The sequence below is a fragment of the Malaclemys terrapin genome, chromosome 5 (genome assembly GCF_027887155.1).
Source record: "Malaclemys terrapin pileata isolate rMalTer1 chromosome 5, rMalTer1.hap1, whole genome shotgun sequence".
Taxonomy (NCBI): domain Eukaryota; kingdom Metazoa; phylum Chordata; order Testudines; family Emydidae; genus Malaclemys; species Malaclemys terrapin.
Window position 1 is genome coordinate 36,985,509 of NC_071509.1, and position 21,076 is coordinate 37,006,584.

The following is a 21,076-nucleotide window of genomic DNA, read 5'->3' on the forward strand; positions in this document are numbered from 1 at the left end:
AGGTGTTGCCTTATATATTAAAAATGTACACACTTGGACAGAGGTAGAGATGGACATAGGAGACGGAAGTGTTGAGAGTCTCTGGGTTAGGCTTAAAGGGGCAAAAAACAAGGGAGATGTCATGCTAGGCGTCTACTACAGGCCACCTAACCAGGTGGAAGAGGCGGATGAGGCTTTTTTCAAGCAACTAACAAAATCATCCAAAGCCCAAGACTTGGTGGTGATGGGGGACTTCAACTATCCGGATATATGTTGGGAAAATAACACAGCGGGGAACAGACTATCCAACAAATTCTTGGACTGCATTGGAGACAACTTTTTATTTCAGAAGGTTGAAAAAGCTACTAGGGGGGAAGCTGTTCTAGACTTGATTTTAACAAATAGGGAGGAACTCGTTGAGAATGTGAAAGTAGAAGGCAGCCTGGGTGAAAGTGATCATGAAATCATAGACTTTGCAATTCTAAGGAAGGGTAGAAGGGAGAACAGCAAAATAGAGACAATGGATTTCAGGAAGGCAGATTTTGGGAAGCTCAGAGAGCTGATAGGTAAGGTCCCATGGGAATCAAGACTGAGGGGAAAAACAACTGAGGAGAGTTGGCAGTTTTTCAAAGGGACACTATTAAGGGCCCAAAAGCAAGCTATTCCGCTGGTTAGGAAAGATAGAAAATGTGGCAAAAGACCACCTTGGCTTAACCATGAGATCTTGCACGATCTAAAAAATAAAAAGGAGTCATATAAAAAATGGAAACTAGGACAGATTACAAAGGATGAATATAGGCAAACAACACAGGAATGCAGGGGCAAGATTAGAAAGGCAAAGGCACAAAATGAGCTCAAACTAGCTACGGGAATAAAAGGAAACAAGAAGACTTTTTATCAATACATTAGAAGCAAGAGGAAGACCAAAGACAGGGTAGGCCCACTGCTTAGTGAAGAGGGAGAAACAGTAACAGGAAACTTGGAAATGGCAGAGATGCTTAATGACTTCTTTGTTTCGGTCTTCACCGAGAAGTCTGAAGGAATGCCTAACATAGTGAATGCTAATGGGAAGGGGGTAGGTTTAGCGGATAAAATAAAAAAAGAACAAGTTAAAAATCACTTAGAAAAGTTAGATGCCTGCAAGTCACCCGGGCCTGATGAAATGCATCCTAGAATACTCAAGGAGCTAATAGAGGAGGTATCTGAGCCTCTAGCTATTATCTTTGGAAAGTCATGGGAGACGGGAGAGATTCCAGAAGACTGGAAAAGGGCAAATATAGTGCCCATCTATAAAAAGGGAACTAAAAACAACCCAGGTAACTACAGACCAGTTAGTTTAACTTCTGTGCCAGGGAAGATAATGGAGCAAGTAATTAAGGAAATCATCTGCCAACACTTGGAAGGTGGTAAGGTGATAGGGAATAGCCAGCATGGATTTGTGAAGAACAAATCATGTCAAACCAATCTGATAGCTTTCTTTGATAGGATAACGAGCCTTGTGGATAAGGGTGAAGCGGTGGATGTGGTATACCTAGACTTTAGTAAGGCATTTGATACGGTCTCGCATGATATTCTTATCGATAAACTAGGCAAATACAAATTAGATGGGGCTACTATAAGGTGGGTGCATAACTGGCTGGATAATCGTACTCAGAGAGTTGTTATTAATGGTTCCCAATCCTGCTGGAAAGGCGTAACGAGTGGGGTACCGCAGGGGTCTGTTTTGGGACCGGCTCTGTTCAATATCTTCATCAACGACTTAGATATTGGCATAGAAAGTACGCTTATTAAGTTTGCGGATGATACCAAACTGGGAGGGATTGCAACTACTTTGGAGGACAGGGTCATAATTCAAAATGATCTGGACAAATTGGAGAAATGGTCTGAGTTAAACAGGATGAAGTTTAACAAAGACAAATGCAAAGTGCTCCACTTAGGAAGGAAAAATCAATTTCACACATACAGAATGGGAAAAGACTGTCTAGGAAGGAGTACGGCAGAAAGGGATCTAGGGGTTATAGTGGACCACAAGCTAAATATGAGTCAACAGTGTGATGCTGTTGCAAACAAAGCAAACATGATTCTGGGATGCATTAACAGGTGTGTTGTGAGCAAGACACGAGAAGTCATTCTTCCGCTCTACTCTGCTCTGGTTAGGCCTCAGCTGGAGTATTGTGTCCAGTTCTGGGCGCCGCATTTTAAAAAAGATGTGGAGAAACTGGAAAGGGTCCAAAGAAGAGCAACAAGAATGATTAAAGGTCTTGAGAACATGACCTATGAAGGAAGGCTGAAAGAATTGGGTTTGTTTAGTTTGGAAAAGAGAAGACTGAGAGGGGACATGATAGCAGTTTTCAGGTATATAAAAGGGTGTCATAAGGAGGAGGGAGAGAACTTGTTCACCTTAGCCTCTAAGGATAGAACCAGAAACAATGGGTTTAAACTGCAGCAAGGGAGGTCTAGATTGGACATTAGGAAAAAGTTCCTAACTGTCAGGGTGGTTAAACACTGGAACAAATTGCCTAGGGAGGTTGTGGAATCTCCGTCTCTGGAGATATTTAAGGGTAGGTTAGATAAATGTCTACTAGGGATGGTCTAGGCAGTATTTGGTCCTGCCATGCGGGCAGGGGACTGGACTCGATGACCTCTCGAGGTCCCTTCCAGTCCTAGAATCTATGAATCTATGAATCTATGAATCTATATCTATGGAATGTTATCTATTTAGGCACCCAAATTAGGTCTTGGCTACCTAAAATAAGTATATAGGCATCTAACTGTAGGCTTCCAAATTTAAATAATTTAGAACTAATTTTTCAATAATTTGTTGAGTTTTGGGCCCATTACAAGCATTTAAAAAAAAACATCAGTCAGTAGTACCCATGTTTGATGTGTATTATTCATATACACCAACAGTAATAACTGCCATTCCTATGTTAACTACCCCAACCTATAAAACTTGGAACATGTCCAAATTGCTAGCTAGATATTAAGAAATATTTGGTGTGAAATATGAGCCTTACACTAATCCCAAAAGCCAGCAAATTCAGACACTGACAGGCCACTAGAGGGAGCAAATTCCACACCTCCACCATGAATACTTTGTATTTTTCCTCCTCCAGCTTCCAGTTCTCAATATATTAAACCTAGGGACCATCAAAGGCTGTCATTTAAATGTTCTGGTTTCAAATCACAGAGGCCTTAATGTGGATCCTGAAGAATGAAGTACAAGTGTAGTGTGCTCATATCAATCCGCTCAGTTAATGATGCAGTTTGCTACATTCTGCACTGGCTAAAGCATCTGATTGCTCTTCTAGGGTAGCCCAAGCAGTAGTCAAGCCTGGAAGGACATGACTGTAAGAGGGTCAGGCTAAAGACCACAATTTCTTGGCTAGCTACATGTGTGGAAAAAAACTGAAAGCAATTTCAGTCACTGTTTCTCTCTGGGAATTGAGGAGTAGGTGGTAGTCCAAAAGCATCCAAGATTATGAAGCTCTTATGAAAGACACACTCAGTTAAGTCAGTCACAAACTGCATCAAATCCTGTAGTTGTTTCTCCTTGAGAACTAGTATTGTCTCTGCCTTATCCACATTAAGCCAGATATAAAAAGTACTTAACAACCCTATATAGTTTTGTTTGTTTTCATTTCTTTTGTAATGTGACTATGATTTTTCCATTATTCTTCAAAAAAATACTATCCAGTTAAGACAGCTGAACTGTATTCAATTTTGTTTGTTCTGAGTCTCATAAATCCTCAGCTAACCTCATTTATACCAAAACCTATTTGAAAAATTTTACCAATAGGACTCCAGAAAAATGTTTGGAATCCATCTGATGATGTTTTTATCCTCCTAACTGATAATTTTATCCTCTAAACTTTTTAATAATATAATAGTGATGTTTCAAGTTTGTTTATCTCCAGGCTGCTAGTGGTTCCAGATGTAGTGCTGACCAGACATATGGTATAAAAAAAAGTTTGATTTTTCTCAAATAGCTCATAAGAATGACCATAATGGGTCAGAACAATGGTCCATCAAGCCCAGTGCCTGTCAGATGCTTCAGAGGAAATGAAGAGAGCAGGACAATTTTGAGTGATTCAAACCCATGTTGTCCAGTCCCAGCTTCAGGCAGGAGGAGGTTTAGGGACACTTGGAGCATAGGGTTGCATCCCTGACCATCTTGGCTAATAGCCACTGATGGAACTATCCTCCTTGAATTTGTCTAAATATTTTTTGAACCTAGTTATATTTGGCTTCATGACATCCCATGGCAATGAGTTCCACAGGTTGATTGTACATTGTGTACTTCCTTTTCTTTGTTTTTAAACCTGCTGCCTATTAATTTAATTGGGTAAGCCCTGTTTTTTGTGCAGGGATAAATAATACTTCCCTATTCACTTTTTTCACACCATTCAGGATTTTATAGACCTCTATTATATTCCCCCTTAATCATCTCTTTTCTAAACTGAATAGTCCCAGTCTTTTTAATCTCTTCTCCATACCCCTCATAATTTTTGTTGCCCTTCCTTGCACCTTTTCCACATTTTATTTATATATATATATATATATATCTCGATCAGAACTGCAGGGTGTATTGAAGGTGTGAGTGTACCATGGAATTATATAATGGCATTGTGATATTTTCTCTTTTATTATCTTTTCATTTCCTAATGGTTCGTAACATTCCATTAGTTTTTCTGTTTTCTACTGCCTCTGCATATTGAGTGGATCTTTTCATAGAACTATCCATGATGACTCCAAAATCTTTCTTGAGTGGTAACAGCTAATTTAGACTCCGTCATTTTTTATGTGTAGTTAGGATTATTTTTTCCAATTTGTTTTACTTTGATTTATCAACATTGAATTTCGTCTGCCATTTGGTTGCCTGGTCACCTGGTTTGGTGAGATCACTTTGTAACTCTTTGTAGTCTGCTAACTATCTTGAATAATTTTATATCCTCTCTAAATTTTGCCATGTCATTGTACAGCCTCTTTTCCAGATCATTTATGCATATGTTGAAAAGCACAGGTCCCAGTATAGATTCTCGGAGAACATGGCTATTTACCTCTCTTCATTCTGAAACCTAATAATTTATTCCTATTTTTTGTTTCCTGTCTTTTAACCAGTTACTGATCCATGAGACAACCTTCCCTCTTATCCCATGACTGCTTACTTTGCTGAAGAGCCTTTGGTGAGGGACCTTGTCAAAGCTTTCTCAAAGTCCAAGTATATTATATCAACTGGATTACCCTTGTCCACATGCTTGTTACACCCTCGAAGAATTCCAATAGATTGGTGAGGCATGATTTCCCTTTACAAAAGCCATGCTGACTCTTCGCTAACATATCATGTTAATCTATGTGTCTGATAATTCTATTCATTACTATAGTTTCAACCAGTTTGCCTGGTGTTGAAGTTAGGCTTACCAGCTTGTAATTGTCAGGATTGCTTCTAGAGCCTTTATTAAAAATTGCTGTTACTTTAGCTGTCCTCCAGTCATCAATTACAGAGGCTGATTAAGCGATAGGTTACGTACCACAGTTAGTAGTTCTGCAATTTCATATTTGAGTTCCTCAGAACTCTTAGGTGAATACCATCTAGTCCTGGTGACTTATTACTGCTTAATTTATCAATTTGTTCCAAAAACCTCCTCTGCTGACACTTCAATCTGGAGAGTTCCTCAGGTTTGTCACCTAAAAAGAATGGGTCAGGTGTGACATATCTGAGGAACTGTCCCAGGCGAAGGTGTCAATTTGTGTCTCATTCTCTACAGTGAGGACTGAATCCAAAACATTCAGTTTCACCTTATAATTTTTTTAAGCATATCTAGTGATTGTAGAAGTTTGTCATTAATAAGACACTTTGTGACTTATTCAGGGCTTTGTACTTCATACTGATTTTCAGTTTCCTATAGAAATCAAATTTTTAATGTGTAAACAAAAGAGAATTTGAAAAATAGAACACATTATTTTCAGAAATAAAGATGATAAACTTACTGTGTGGAGGGGGATGTGACTGGCATTTTCTTGAGCAGGGAATTCAAACTTCTTAATTTAGTGTCACACCAGATTATAATTCATGAATACTAACTGTGAATTATAGTGACATCCATTAGTGCTGCTATGGTCATTGGTCTGTCAGGTTCTTTCTACGGGTTTAAAACTTAGCCATTGAAATTCATTTTAGTTTGAAACTTAGCATACCTCATGTCAGCTCATGTTTTTTCTTGTGGTTGCTTGCTTTTTTTGCTATTCAAATAATCTGTGGCTACTTTCAAAACTGATGTAAAACAAGAGGGGCCAAGTTCATCTGGCTACAGTAGATCATCTGGCTTCAATAGTTACACCAGGGATGAAGTTTGCATAATTTATTAACTAAGTTCAGACATTTTTCAAGATAAAAAATGGGTAGCTTTTTATTTTAAAAACACTCATTGATTCATAAAGCCAACAAAATTGCATATGTGTACCATTTTAAAAATTATAATACACATCCATATAAATAGCTCCACATTTCAGAATACCATGATATGTTTTATGGTAGTTGTTGTTGTTTTCTTTATAAGTATCATGTCCAAGATTCATATGAATCCAAAACAGAAATTATGGATTCTCAAATAAGAAATCCACTCTTTACAAATATCCAAATTCAAGTTGCACAACAGACTAACAGTTCCATTGTAGCTATTATAATCAATTGAGTAAATTGAATGGATTCTAAAAATGATTAAGACTGATAGCTACACAGCAGTTAGGAAATCAAAAAAATCTCAAACATTCTGAAACTGCAAAGGGCCAGACCTGCTCACTTGACTCACAGAATTAAGTCCTTTGGGTCAGGTGAACAGGATTTGACTCAGAGTCAATGCTAAACTTTAAAAGCTCCCTGGGAGCCATTAATCCAACTGTCTAATTCACGCATGTCTTCAAAATTTTCCAAAAATACATTTAGAATACACATGACACATTATACAAAATAATGTAACTGTTTCCACATAGCTAAATCAAGCCTCCTAGACCAAAGGGGATTCCATTTTATTTCTTTTCAAATACAAAATAGAAGTAAATATATAACAAAAACCTGCATTAAAATAATATTTCATGGATTTTTTTTTTCAGAATACACTCATAAAACAAGGAGTTAGTTTTATATGCTTCCCTGAACTGGGCCTACAGAGGTCCAGATTCGATGTGATGATGAATGCTTAAAACTCCTATTAACTTCAGTGGGAATACGGGGAGCTAGATTCATAAAGGGACTTAGGCACCTAAAATGGCACCACTTAGGCACTGCTGACATTCATAAAACCCTCGCTCAGCTGCTGCCTAACCCTGTAGGCATGTAAACTCCCTTGACGCCAAAAATTTTCACTCTAAAAGTCCCCTAGGCAACTAAAGTTTCTCCCAAAGGCATGTACAATGCTGCCTGACTCTAGGCGTCTGGATGTCTATCTCACACATAAGCCCCAGTGTAATCCACAAACCAGAGGAAGATAGACATTCCTCTGCCTATCCTGCCTGCTCTAAACTTGTTTACTAGATTGGGACTCATTCAAAATCTGGCCACAGGAGGGCATTGTTGTACCTACCTTATAACTTTGAGCCCAGTGGTGGGCACACTTATCTAGGTTCAATTACCCCCTTGCCTGAAGTGGGGAGAGAGGATTTGAACAGGGGCTCTTCCACCTCTTAGGAGAGTGGCCTAACCACTTGGGCATGGAATATTCTGGTGGGGAGGGAGAAAGGTCTCTCCTGTTGAATCAATTGCACTTTGGATTAAATTCTTAAAATCACTGGGTGAGAGCACACAAGTAAGAGAATGACTCTGTAGCCTGGTGGGTTGGCACTTGCTTGGAAGGTGGGGGAAGCAGGGTTTAGTACCCATGTGCTAATGGCTGTTTAATTATTTATACAAAGTGCAAAGTTGCAGCAAGAGAAATTGAGAGACACTTCCCTCCTCCCCTCTCAGAATAGCCCCATGGTTGGGGCACTCTCCTGGCAGGTGGGAGACTAGTGTTTAAATATTTTCTTCCCTTCAAGCAGAGGAGGGAACTGAACCCACGTCTCCCACATCCCAGGTGAGTGTGGTAATTACTGGGCTAAAAATTATACAGTGGGTGGTGGCGGCTGCTTGTGCCACATCCAAAAGCAGCAAGAAACACCTTAGGCATCTAACTCCAGGAGAGGGTTCATAGCTGAAAATCCCAGAGATAGGTGCCTCCCTCCTGCCTGGATTTAGGTGCTTAACTGCCTGAGAGGGGCAGGATTTAGGACACACCCCTCTGCTTGGCATCTCCCATTGGCTAGTTTAGGCAGCTCCTCGCTCAGCATTTTGGCTTTTGTGAATCTCATGCATAGGTGCCTGGATATCTCCATTCATTGTATAAGGAGCCTCAGTGCCTAACTCAGGCTTTGTGATTCCTGGTAATTTGCTTAGGTGTTCCTAGTGTGGAAATCAATTTTCTATTTTGATATCACTGTAAATTCAGGTTTCTCTTCACAATTCGTTTTCCACTCTTTCCCCTTCATTCAGTCTGCAGCCTTGACTAATTCACATTTCAACAACACTTTTATAAAATATTTTTTGTGATGTGCTACTCTATAGTTAATGTAACTAAAATGGTGGTGTCTCCCAGACTTGCAAAAATTTGAATGCCTGTATTGGTTAGATGCCCTGATCTTTTTGCAATAATTTTTTTTTTGTTGAGGTTCACTATTCATTGGATACCTTGGAGTCTCATCATGACTAAAGCTGAACCTATTGGGTGAACAGTAATAAGGAACCATATGAGCAGAGCATGACTTGCTTTCCAGAGTTCATGAAATGGGTGAGCAGTTTGAGGCAGCTCTAAATTTTAAATGACCTCCAGGTGTGTGTTGTTGTTGTGTGTGTGTGGTTTTTTTTTTTTTTTTTAAGATTAACCACACTACACAATCAGGCTGAATTTAAATAAGTGTTCTAAACTCGTACATTCTCTAGCCTGTGTGTACTTGACACTTTAACGAACCAGAAGAAAATGATCTGAAGCAGATGGTTTGCTTGATAGTGTTTTTGTTCTTCTTGAAATCAAAGAAGAAAAATCACTAGCATTAATGAAGCCTCCTCACTGATAGGTTAGAATGTATAGTTTTAATTATAATTATCACATGGAGGAGATGGCTTACTTCAGTTCATTGTGCTGGAAAGGTTCAGATTCAGAAGCATGAATCCAACTGTTTCCCTGAGTCACACCTATTTTAACATCAACATTTTAGTAATCTCAGTAAAGTTTTCCTCCTTCTCTTCCTAATTATCTCCATAAGATGTGCAGATTTTCTCACTATTTCCATCTCTGCCTATTTTCACCTTTATTTACAACTTTTATGACAAACCCAAACTCTTAGGTCTCATTAAAGTTTAAAGCATTACATTCAAGCTAGATCTACAAAATGTGTGTCTGTGTAAAGTCCTTCCTATACATTTCAAAAGAAATGAAATTAACTTCACATTTAGATGGCATGAAGTACAGCTCAGTAGGAGAGAGAGGGTAAATATGAGACCTTTTTTGACACAACTGCATAAAAAATCCATTTTTATGTCAAAAAATCCATTGTGGCCAGGATTATTTGCTATCTGTAGCTGCTTTTTCTTTTAAAAATATCTTATCATTTTGGTTGGTCATATTTAATGAAGAAGATAGAAACTTCATTGTGATCAGCCATGCAGAAAAGCTGTACATTTGTCATTTAACATGGCATTTTGTTTCTACAAACTTACTAGCTCGACTTCAGTTCTGACCCCACAAACTGAAAGAGCAGCTCAAAGGAAGCAACCCTAAAGAGCGAATTTATGACAAGTCTTGATAATATTAGTAAGTCAGTTTTAGACTTCCAGAAATATCAAATGTCATGGTTAGTGCTTAATTCTGTTTCCATTGCACATCCATTTCATATACAAGTTAGTATATGTAAAGGAATGATCAAAGCTTTAAAACAATTGTATTCATTCTGTGCCTAGCTCTACTGGCATTACGTCCCAGAGTAAGTTACAGCTCACGGTGAGTAAGATATCAGAGTCATGCCGTGAATACAAACAGAAATGCTTCTAGCTATGATTTTTTTTTAACGTGGCTAGTGTTTTTGCGTGCATCATAATTTGGATTCTGAATAAGACATGCCTTAAATGGATCTAATTTTCAGAAAGTGCTTAGTACCTACTCTCTGAAAATTAGGCCCCTTTGAGGTGTTACAAGTTGGACACCCAAAATCACTACTTATTTTTGAGAAATTTAGCCTTAGTCATTCTTTAACATATGCTGTTAGCTTTTTTGAGAAGTGTGATCACCATGAAAACACAGTTAACCAGTTCAACCATTTGATGTAGTAAGGTACCATTAGCCACAAGAGAGTAGAATCGGGCCATTTGCTAACGTCTGTTAAAAAAAGATGTACTATGCAAGATACATCTGTTTTGTGAGATGTCAGAGAAAAGGTGCTCTCATTCATTTTACTTTCCTAGTTTTTAAAGATTCAAGCCCCAAATTTCTTTACTCCAGGTTTTGTCAGTTATGTGCCCATATTTTATACTGCTTAGAGATCAATAGACAATTTGGAAAGTGTTTTATAATTTATTCATTGGGTATTTCAGGCATCCTGAAGGCATAATACACACAAGATCAAAAAAGCCTATATTGATATTGATCCATATTTTTGTAATGTTATCCAGCCTATTAGGAAACCAAGTAGTATAGACTTTGTGAAACCAAGCTCATCACAGAAGACATAGTGCAAAAGGAAATCCTAATGAAGCATAAATTTGAACGTGTTTGGTGTGAACAATTAAGAGGATTTAAGTTTTTAAAATGTACAGACAGCAACTCAAAATACATTTTAAAACCCTCCAGGTCATGAAGGCATTTCTCATTTCATTCAGAGGCCAGGTTTGTGCAAATGACCTAGTTACTCATCCAAAGTGGTTCTCCTGTAGGATTCCCATAGTCTAGTTTAGCTAGTGATCTGGAAAGTATCTTTGTATTTGGAAACAAAAAGTCTGGTGATGAAGGCACTGGAGTTGGACTTAGGTGATTTAAATTTAATTCCTCTGCCTCAGACTTCATTTGTGTCTTTATGCCATGCAATCTATCCTTGTCACTATGGCCCATCTGCCCCAAAGAACTTTGTCTTGCCTATTACAAATGTTTTCAGGCAGGAACTGTCTTATAATGCATTTGTACAATGTCTAGCACAATGGAACCCTCCCCTTTTGGGGGGTCTTTAGGTGTTACTGTAATCCTAATAATTAATAATATGGTTGTTTAGTTGCATTTGTCAATAAAGAAGTATTTCATAGAAAGATTATTTCAACTACAGGTGAAAAGAACTATGGTTAAATTTTGACTATTATTACAAATAAAAAACAGTTAATTTCTAAAACAGTTGGGGAAATGAGTTAGTTTCATAGACCTAAACACTCTTCTCCCATTGCATGTCAGCCACAGTAGGGCTCTGTGTGACTTTAAGAATCCAATCTATCAAAAATAAATAAATAAAAGCCCTCGCTGAATAACACTTTGTGAACTTTTCTTTTTTTCAATTAGTTGCTCTAAGAAGATGGCAGTAACAACCTTCGCCAGAGCCCTTGGCTATCCTTAACTATAGAAAGTGTCACAATAAAAGAGATTAATATCGAGGTCTTTGGGATACTTATGCAGTGAGAAACAGCAACAAGTAGCCATCAAATGCATGGTATTTGTTAAAAGCAGTGTTAGGTGAGCCACAGAAAGTCGGTCAAAATAAAAGTACTTTGCATTTTACTGTTGTTAATAGTATAATATACAGGACTGACTTCCAAGCAAGGAACAAGCTTGGTTTGATTCACCCCTAACCATACCCGCATGTCTTAAGAATCATTCCTGTCTGTAGATGGAATCAACACTAGAAAACCAATGCTAATAAGCAGAGTGTTTTACACCTCTACCCCAATATAACTCAACCCAATATAACACGAATTTGGAAATAATGCAGTAAAGCAATGCTCCCGGGGAGATGGGGCTGCGCACTCCGGTGGATCAAAGCAAGTTCGATATAACGCAGTTTCACCTATAACACGGTACGATTTTTTTGGCTCCCGAGGACAGCGTTATATCGAGGTAGAGATGTATTTACTGCTCAATAGGTTGATGGAAGTAAGGTCTCTGTCTCCAGTGATCTCCCTCTCTGCCTTATCAAGTTTTGCATTTTCCTCTTGAAATTCTCTGCCTATCAAAAAGCAAAACAAAACAAAAGCGAAAGCTTAGCAAGATCATCCAGAAATTCAGCTGTTTTCTAAACAGCTTTATTATATTTTTTTAAATAAGAAGCAAGACTTACTGTATGTAACAGCTTTAGGAGGAAATGAAGCCTACAGAAGGACTTTTAAAATAATAGGTAATTTTGGTGTTCTCAAATAGTCTGGCTTTTGAGCAGCATTAATGTATTACTCCAACATTTCAAGGCAAATGTTTTTGATCAATTCCTGCCTTCCCATCCATTACTGGCAGTAAGACAGGTTGTAATGTCACCTCAGTGCCTACTATCAATAACAAGCTCAGGAATGAATGACCGGAGGGACAGCACACTACCCTATCCCGGCTAATGGACACACAGATGAGAATATGCCACAGGGAGGAATTGGTTGAGAATCTGAAGATGGAAGGCAACTTGGGTGAATATGATCATGAAATGATAGATTCCATGATCCTAAGGAAAGGAAAGAGTCAGTGCAGTAGAATAAGGATAAGGGAGGTCAAAAAAGCAGTCTTTAACAACTAAGAAAATGGCATGTAAGATCCCACGGGAAGAATATCTAAGGGGAAAAACAATTCAGGAGTGCTTGCAGTTTCTCCAAGAGGCAGTATTAAAGGTACCACAGTGAACTATCCCACGCAAAAGAAAGATAGGAAGAATAGTAAGAAGCCAGTTAGGCTGCATCAGGATCTCTTAAGTGACCTGAAAATCAAAATGGAATCCTACAAAAAGTAGAAATATGGACAAATTACTAAGGATGTGTACAAAAAATAGCACAAGCATGTAAGGACAAAATAAGTTACATCGAGCACAGGACATAAAAGGGAATACAAAGAGGTTCTATAAATACATCAGGTGCAAGAGAAAGATGAAGGAAAGTGTAGATCTACTTCTTTGTGGGGAAGATGAGCTAATAATGGACACCAAAAGGCTTAAGGGTAGATTGTGGGTGACTAGAGCACAAGGATTGAAAAATTAGCTCTTTTTATCACTCTGAGTATTTGCCACATTCTTCTTCAATAATTGTACCTCATGTGGACAGAAACTGATTGTATTCTTTTGTGTTCCTTCTGATTTGTGTCTTGGGTTTATTTTAGTGACTTAATATGCTGTTCAAACGCTCTTCACGAAAGGAAAGCAACATATACTTTATAAATATGTAGCTCTCCCAGCATTCAGTAATGGGGACCATCTCAGAACTCCCACTTCAGAGGGTCTTGGATTTCTTAGTGGCATTTCTATATTGCACATGATGTTTCTCCTTTTAAAGATATCTCTTCACTTGTTAGAACTTGTCAGCATCCAGAGCCCACTGCCTTGTAGAACTTCCCCTAGAAATTCCATGTTTTCTGGATGAAATTAGGAACAAAAGAATGGCCATGTTACAACAAACCAATGGACCATCTAGTCCAGTATCCTGTCTTCTGACTGTCAAGTATCAGGGGGTAGCCGTGTTAGTCTGTATCTACAAAAACAACAAGGAGTCTGGTGGCACCTTAAAGACTAACAGATTTATTTGGGCATAAGCTTTCGTGAGTAAAAACCTCACTTCTTCGGATGCATAGAGTGAAAGTTACAGATGCAGGCATTATATACTGACACATGGAGAGCAGGGAGTTACTTCACAAGTGGAGAACCAGTGTTGACAGGGCCAATTCAATCAGGGTGAATGTAGTCCACTCCCAATAATAGATGAGGAGGTGTCAATTCCAGGAGAGGAAAAGCTGCTTCTGTAGTGAGCCAGCCACTCTCAGTCCCTATTCAAGCCCAGATTAATGGTGTTGAATTTGCAAATGAATTTTAGTTCTGCTGTTTCTCTTTGAAGTCTGTTTCTGAAGTTTTTTTGTTCAATGATAGTGACTTTTAAATCTGTAATAGAATGACCAGGGAGATTGAAGTGTTCACTTACTGGCTTATGTATGTTACCATTCCTGATGTCCGATTTGTGTCCATTTATTCTTTTGCGGAGGGACTGTCCGGTTTGGCCAATGTACATGGCAGAGGGGCATTGCTGGCACATGATGGCATATATGACATTAGTGGATGTGCAGGTGAATGAGCCCCTGATGGTGTGGCTGATGTGGTTGGGTCCTCTGATGCTGTTGCCAGAGTAGATCTGGGGACAGAGTAGGCAACGAGGTTTGCTACAGGGATAGGTTCCTGGGTTGGTGTTTCTGTGGTGTGGTGTGTAGTTGCTGGTGAGTATTTGCTTCAGGTTGGGGGGTTGTCTGTAAGCGAGGACTGGCCTGCCTCCCAAGGTCTGTGAGAGTGAGGGATCATTTTCCAGGATAGGTTGTAGATCGTGGATAATGCGCTGGAGAGGTTTTAGCTGGGGGCTGTATGTGATGGCCAGTGGTGTTCTGTTATTGTCCTTGTTGGGCCTGTCCTGCAGTAGGTGATTTCTGGGTACCTGTCTTGCTCTGTCAATCTGTTTCCTCACTTCCCCAGGTGGGTATTGTAGTTTTACGAATGCTTGATAAAGATCTTGTAGGTGTTTGTCTCTGTCTGAGGGGTTGGAGCAAATTCAGTTGTATCTTAGGGCTTGGCTGTAGACAATGGATCGTGTGATGTGTCTTGGATGGAAGCTGGAGGCATGTAGGTACGTGTAGCGGTCAGTAGGTTTCCGGTATAGGGTGGTGTTTATGTGACCATCAATTATTTGTACTGTAGTGTCCAGGAAGTGGATCTCTTGTGTGGACTGGTCCAGGCTGAGGTTGATGGTGGGGTGGAAATTGTTGAAGTTCAGGTGGAATTCTTCAAGGGCCTCCTTTCTGTGGGTCCATATGATGAAGATGTCATCAATATAGCGCAAGTAGAGGAGGGGCATTAGGGGACGAGAGCTGAGGAAGCGTTGTTCTAAGTCAGCCATAAAAATGTTGGCATACTGTGGGGCCATGCGAGTACCCATAGCAGTGCCACTGACTTGAAAGTATAAGTTGTCCCCAAATCTGAAGTGGTTGTGGGTGAGGACAAAGTCACAAAGCTCAGCCACCAGGCTTGCTGTGGCCTCATCAGGGATACTGTTCCTGACAGCTTGTAGTCCATCCTCATGTGGAATATTGGTGTAAAGTGCTTCTACATCCATGGTGGCCAGGATGGTGTTTTCAGGAAGAACATCAATGCATTGTAGTTTCCTCAGGAAGTCGGTGGTGTCTCGAAGATAGCTGGGAGTGCTGGTAGCATAGGGTCTGAGGAGAGAGTCCAAATAGCCAGATAATCCTGCTGTCAGAGTGCCAATGCCTGAGATGATGGGGCGTCCAGGGTTTCCGGGTTTATGGATCTTGGGTAGCAGATAGAATACCCCTGGTCGGGGTTCTGCAGGTGTGTCCATGTAGATTTGTTCCCGTATTGTAGCTGGGAGTTTCTTGAGCAGATGGTGTAGTTTCTTTTGGTATTCCTCAGTGGGATCAGAGGATAGTGGCCTGTAGAATGTGGTCTTGGAGAGTTGCCTGGCAGCCTCCTGTTCATAATCTGACCTGTTCATTATGACTACAGCACCTCCTTTGTCAGCTCCTTTGATGATAATGTCAGAGTTGTTTCTGAGGCTGTGGATGGCATTGCGTTCTGTACGGCTGAGGTTATGGGACAAGTGATGTTGTTTGTCCACAATTTCAGCCTGTGCACGTCTGCGGAAACACTCTATGTAGAGGTCCAGTCTGTCATTTCGACCGTCAGGAGGAGTCCACGCAGAGTTCTTCTTCTTGTAGTGTTGGTAGGAGGGTTCCTGTGGGTCAGTGCACTGTTCAGTGGTGCGTTGAAAATATTCCTTGAGTCGGGGACTCGGGGACTCTCTTTCTGTCCCACCATCCCCACGGACATGATACAGTTCTGCGGTGATCTGGAAGCCTACTTTCGTCGTCTCCGACGAAACCTCTCCAGCGCATTATCCACGATCTACAACCTATCCTGGAAAATGATCCCTCACTCTCACAGACCTTGGGAGGCAAGCCAGTCCTCGCTTACAGACAACCCCCCAACCTGAAGCAAATACTCACCAGCAACTACACACCACACCACAGAAACACCAACCCAGGAACCTATCCCTGTAGCAAACCTCGTTGCCTACTCTGTCCCCAGATCTATTCTGGCAACAGCATCAGAGGACCCAACCACATCAGCCACACCATCAGGGGCTCATTCACCTGCACATCCACTAATGTCATATATGCCATCATGTGCCAGCAATGCCCCTCTGCCATGTACATTGGCCAAACCGGACAGTCCCTCCGCAAAAGAATAAATGGACACAAATCGGACATCAGGAATGGTAACATACATAAGCCAGTAAGTGAACACTTCAATCTCCCTGGTCATTCTATTACAGATTTAAAAGTCACTATCATTGAACAAAAAAACTTCAGAAACAGACTTCAAAGAGAAACAGCAGAACTAAAATTCATTTGCAAATTCAACACCATTAATCTGGGCTTGAATAGGGACTGAGAGTGGCTGGCTCACTACAGAAGCAGCTTTTCCTCTCCTGGAATTGACACCTCCTCATCTATTATTGGGAGTGGACTACATCCACCCTGATTGAATTGGCCCTGTCAACACTGGTTCTCCACTTGTGAAGTAACTCCCTGCTCTCCATGTGTCAGTATATAATGCCTGCATCTGTAACCTTCAGATGCATAGAGTGAAAAAGTGAGGTTTTTACTCACGAAAGCTTATGCTCAAATAAATCTGTTAGTCTTTAAGGTGCCACCAGACTCCTTGTTGTTTTTGTCTTCTGACTGTTGTCAGTGCCTGATGCTTCAGAGGGAATGAACAGAACAAGGCAATTATGGAATGATTCATCCAGTCCCATCTTATGGCAGTTGGAGGTTTAGGGTTGCCTGGAGCATGGGGCTGCATCCTTGAACATCTTGGCTAATAGCTAGTGATGGTAAGATTGAGATTAGCTAAAATTTGGTGTTTGCTGGTCAAAGTTAGCTAAAATGTGTTAGCTGATCCTGACCGCTTTTCCTAGTCTAGCTAACCCTAAATCACAAGCTTATATACATGTCTCCACTTCACCACCTTATTGTCCACAATGGGTTACATATCTTTTAATCCTCACTCCTTCCCCCAACAGTTTGCCAACTGAAACACAGCTGTGTGGTACACAATCTTAACCACACAGTCCACCAAATAGTTCTTGTCTTCTGTTGTTGATCACTCTCATTTATGAATTTTATCAATTATTTGTATTACCATAGTGTCTAGGAGCCCCAGTCTTGGACTTGATCCTCATTGTGCTGGGCATTGTAGAAACCCATAGCAAAAAAGTGGGTCACTGCCCCAAGCAACTTTATGTCTTGTTTTCTATAATCACCCTTAAAGACCACTATACATGTCTCCACTCCTGTTTTGCTATTTGATTTACATCACTATAATAACAAAAAAAAGTTTATGACTTAATTTATTTTGTTAGGAATTACATCTGAAGACATCCTATTTCTAAATATCAGATGTTATTTTGTGAAGTATTTTTGGCTGATGTATACAGTGTGAACATAACACCGTGATGGAATGTTTAGTGTGAGTCTGACATACTGATAGCATATCTGCATTGAGTGTGTTATAAAACTAAATAATATAGTTTGAGTAGATGGTTATACTTATTGATATGATAGAACTATTGTATATGTAAACCAGAGAGAGATGCAGATAAACAAAGTGGTGCTGCATCATTTATTGAGTTACTATGAAATATCACATTCAAGCAGTAGCTCAGTATCATCCCAAAGCTGATGTGAAGCAAATCTCCATGATTGATTTATGTACTAAGGTTTTTATTTTCATTAGTGTGGCAGTCTATAATCTTCAAATTGTAATGAGAATGGACTCTGTACCACTTCCATCCTTGTTACCAGTATTACCATAACAATGGATTACTATTGGGCCATTCTGGATTTTATTTATTCTTTTTCATGAGAACAGCTTAATTCTGTGCAATCTTTGCCCTTTGTCATGGGGAAAAAAGACTTAGAATGAGGGTGAGGTCTTATTTTATCTTCAACTAGCAATAAGAATGGGCCATGTCTCTCGGACATAAATTTTGCCATAGTTATCCATGTCTTCATCATTTCCAGGCTAGACTACTGCAAGGTATTGGGCTTGGGCCTGAAAGTGAAGGCCATGGCATTCTGCTTGATGGGACATGCCAGAGAGAGCAAACATCCAGTGCATCCCACTCTACATTCATTTGCCATTCACTACCATATCTAGTTCAAAGTATTGGACCTAATCTTCAAAGTTATCAGTGAGCTGGGGTCAGGATAGCCAAGCTGTGGCTGATGAAACTCCCAGTGAAAATATTTTCTAGATTGCCCTAGAATTCCCTCCCGACAGTGATCAAGCAAGTATTGCCACTTTAAGGACTCAATACAAAATCCACATCTTCATGCAGGCCATACTCAATAACTGAACCTGAGGGAAGGGAGAGGGTTGATCTGCCTAGAAGACTACCACAAGTAATTTTGGAAGAAGTATAGTCTAATGGATAAGGCACTGCGCTAGGATCCAGATGATGTGGATTATTTTCCTGGGTCTGGCCTGCTTTGTGACCAGATTTAAGGAATTTCTCCTCTCTTTTGATTCCCATAGTTTTGGCTATCTTGTCTATTTAGACTGGAAATTCTTTGGGAGGCAGGGACTGCTTTTTTACAATGTGTGTGTGTGTGTGTGTGTGGAATGTCTACCACAATATTCAGTCTTGGTTGGAGCCTCTACTGTAATACAAATAATAGTAATAATGGTTAATCCAGCTCAGGATAGCTGTGAAAATCTAATGAGTGGTGAGGAGTATTTAGTTTTTTGGGAAGAAAAATGTTATGATCCTTATTTCCTTGGCTAGACTAATGAGATTTTACATGGATAGAATACTTAGAATTGTAGTGTGTGTGTGTGTGTGTGTGTGAGAGAGAGACTGTGCACACTTTTAAATATTTTCCACTTTGATTGGTTGTCTGTTCTACTTTTCCATTATATGTAGTTGCTGAAATGGATGAAAAACAATGGTCAGCAAATAAATAACTGAACAAATTACAGTTCTTTCAGCTGAAAAGTGTGGATTACCCCAGAGACAAACCAAAGGAAGCAGGCATGTTCCCGCAGGAGATATGAAATCCTTTCTGCCTTTTTAGATTTTCTTCTCTGGGGAGCAAATCCCAGCAGCTGTTTTTAAAAGTTGAGGGTTAAAAGCCTTTTTGTTGCTGGGACTGTACAATGAAGCACATATAATGCTCCAGTGTGCATATTAAAGCTAAAATAAAGCTTTTTGAAACCTTTGGAAATAGTCAATGAGCCTTGCTGAGTGAGTTCAAAATGGTGCCCACGGAGTAACATGTTGGGATCTCAGTATCCTGCCGCAGGATCTTGCTGGATCCACCAGTCTAGCCTAAAGTGGTAGTACTGTAGAACAATTTACAATTATGTCTGCCACAGTACAGGAAGGATTTGAATTCTGTTCCATAAAGAACAGGAACTGTGAAAAATATCAGTCTGTCCTTGCAACAGTAACAATAGTTAATGATGCAAAACCCAGTCGATTTTCATGACAATGGTAGGGTAACCCTCTAATCCTGAGAGGTATAAAGTATTCCTTTTCAGATACTGATCTAGTGCAGAATGCAGAGTCTGATTGCTTAGCAGTACTCTCTGGGCCTGATATTCTGAAGTGCTGGGCAACTGAAGATTCCATGTAATGCAAGTGAGGTTTTGAATGCTCAGCACTCTCTACATGTCAGGCCCTATATACACTCAGTGATTGGGACTGGCCTCCCTCTCAATTTCTGGTGCACTTTAATGTGTTAATTTTCATTTCTGATGCCCCAATGGTTTGAGATCCAGTTAACCGAGAAACCAACTCCCGCTCTGTGTGACATTGACGTAATTGAGGATGCAGTCAGTTAAGAGCCCTCAGTTTTGAAATTTGCTTCTTTGCTTTGGGCTGACAGAGCCAGTAGCTACTGGCCTTCATAACCTGCTGCAGACCTATTTGTTTTTCCATGCTTTTGAGGAGAGGGTTTCCTAAGAGGAGGGTAAATGAGGAGTTTACTATTTGTGGAATTAGGCTAGGTGAGAGGGTCCATCATTTATTTAATAAGATATGTAATTGTGGTTACCATATTGTGCCCAGAGCTTTGGATGTGTGCATTTAAAAAAAAAAGTTAATAGACAGACATAGAGATCAATATTATATCTTACTTGTGAAGTACAATGTATTTTGTTTTCTCCTCAGATATTTTACTATCCCTTAGCTATGAGGTAAATGTATGTTGTACTCCTATTTTTATTTCTAATGCTTTCTGATACTTTCTTGTAATAGATTGCACTTGAATCAGTGGAACTATTCATGTAATTAAAGTGAAGCATGCACTTAAGTGCTTTGCTAACTTAGGTCTTAATGCCCCAATCCAAAGCCCATTGAAGTTACTAGGAGTCCTGATATAGTAACAGAGGTTTTGCATATAAAATCAGGGTTTCATACAGTCCAGAATCCTGCACTCACATGGTACATCTACACAGCTCACTGCAGTGAATTTCAGAGCCTGGTTCAACAGACTTAGGCTCACAAGGCTCATGCTACTGTGCTAAAAATAAATGTGTAGACATAGTGGCTCCCCCTTTACTTCTTATGCAGCAGTTAAACACCCACAGCTGGTCTGGGGAAGCTGACTTGGGCTTGTGGGTCTCGGGCTGTGGGAATGTAAAATTTTTCAGACCTACGCTGGAACCCAAGGTCTGGGGCCCACTGAAGGGGGACGGTCCAACAGCCCAGGGGGCAATCTGAGCCCTAACATCTACACAGCAATTTTTAGCCCCTGAGCTTGAGTCCCAGGAGTCTGAGTCAGAT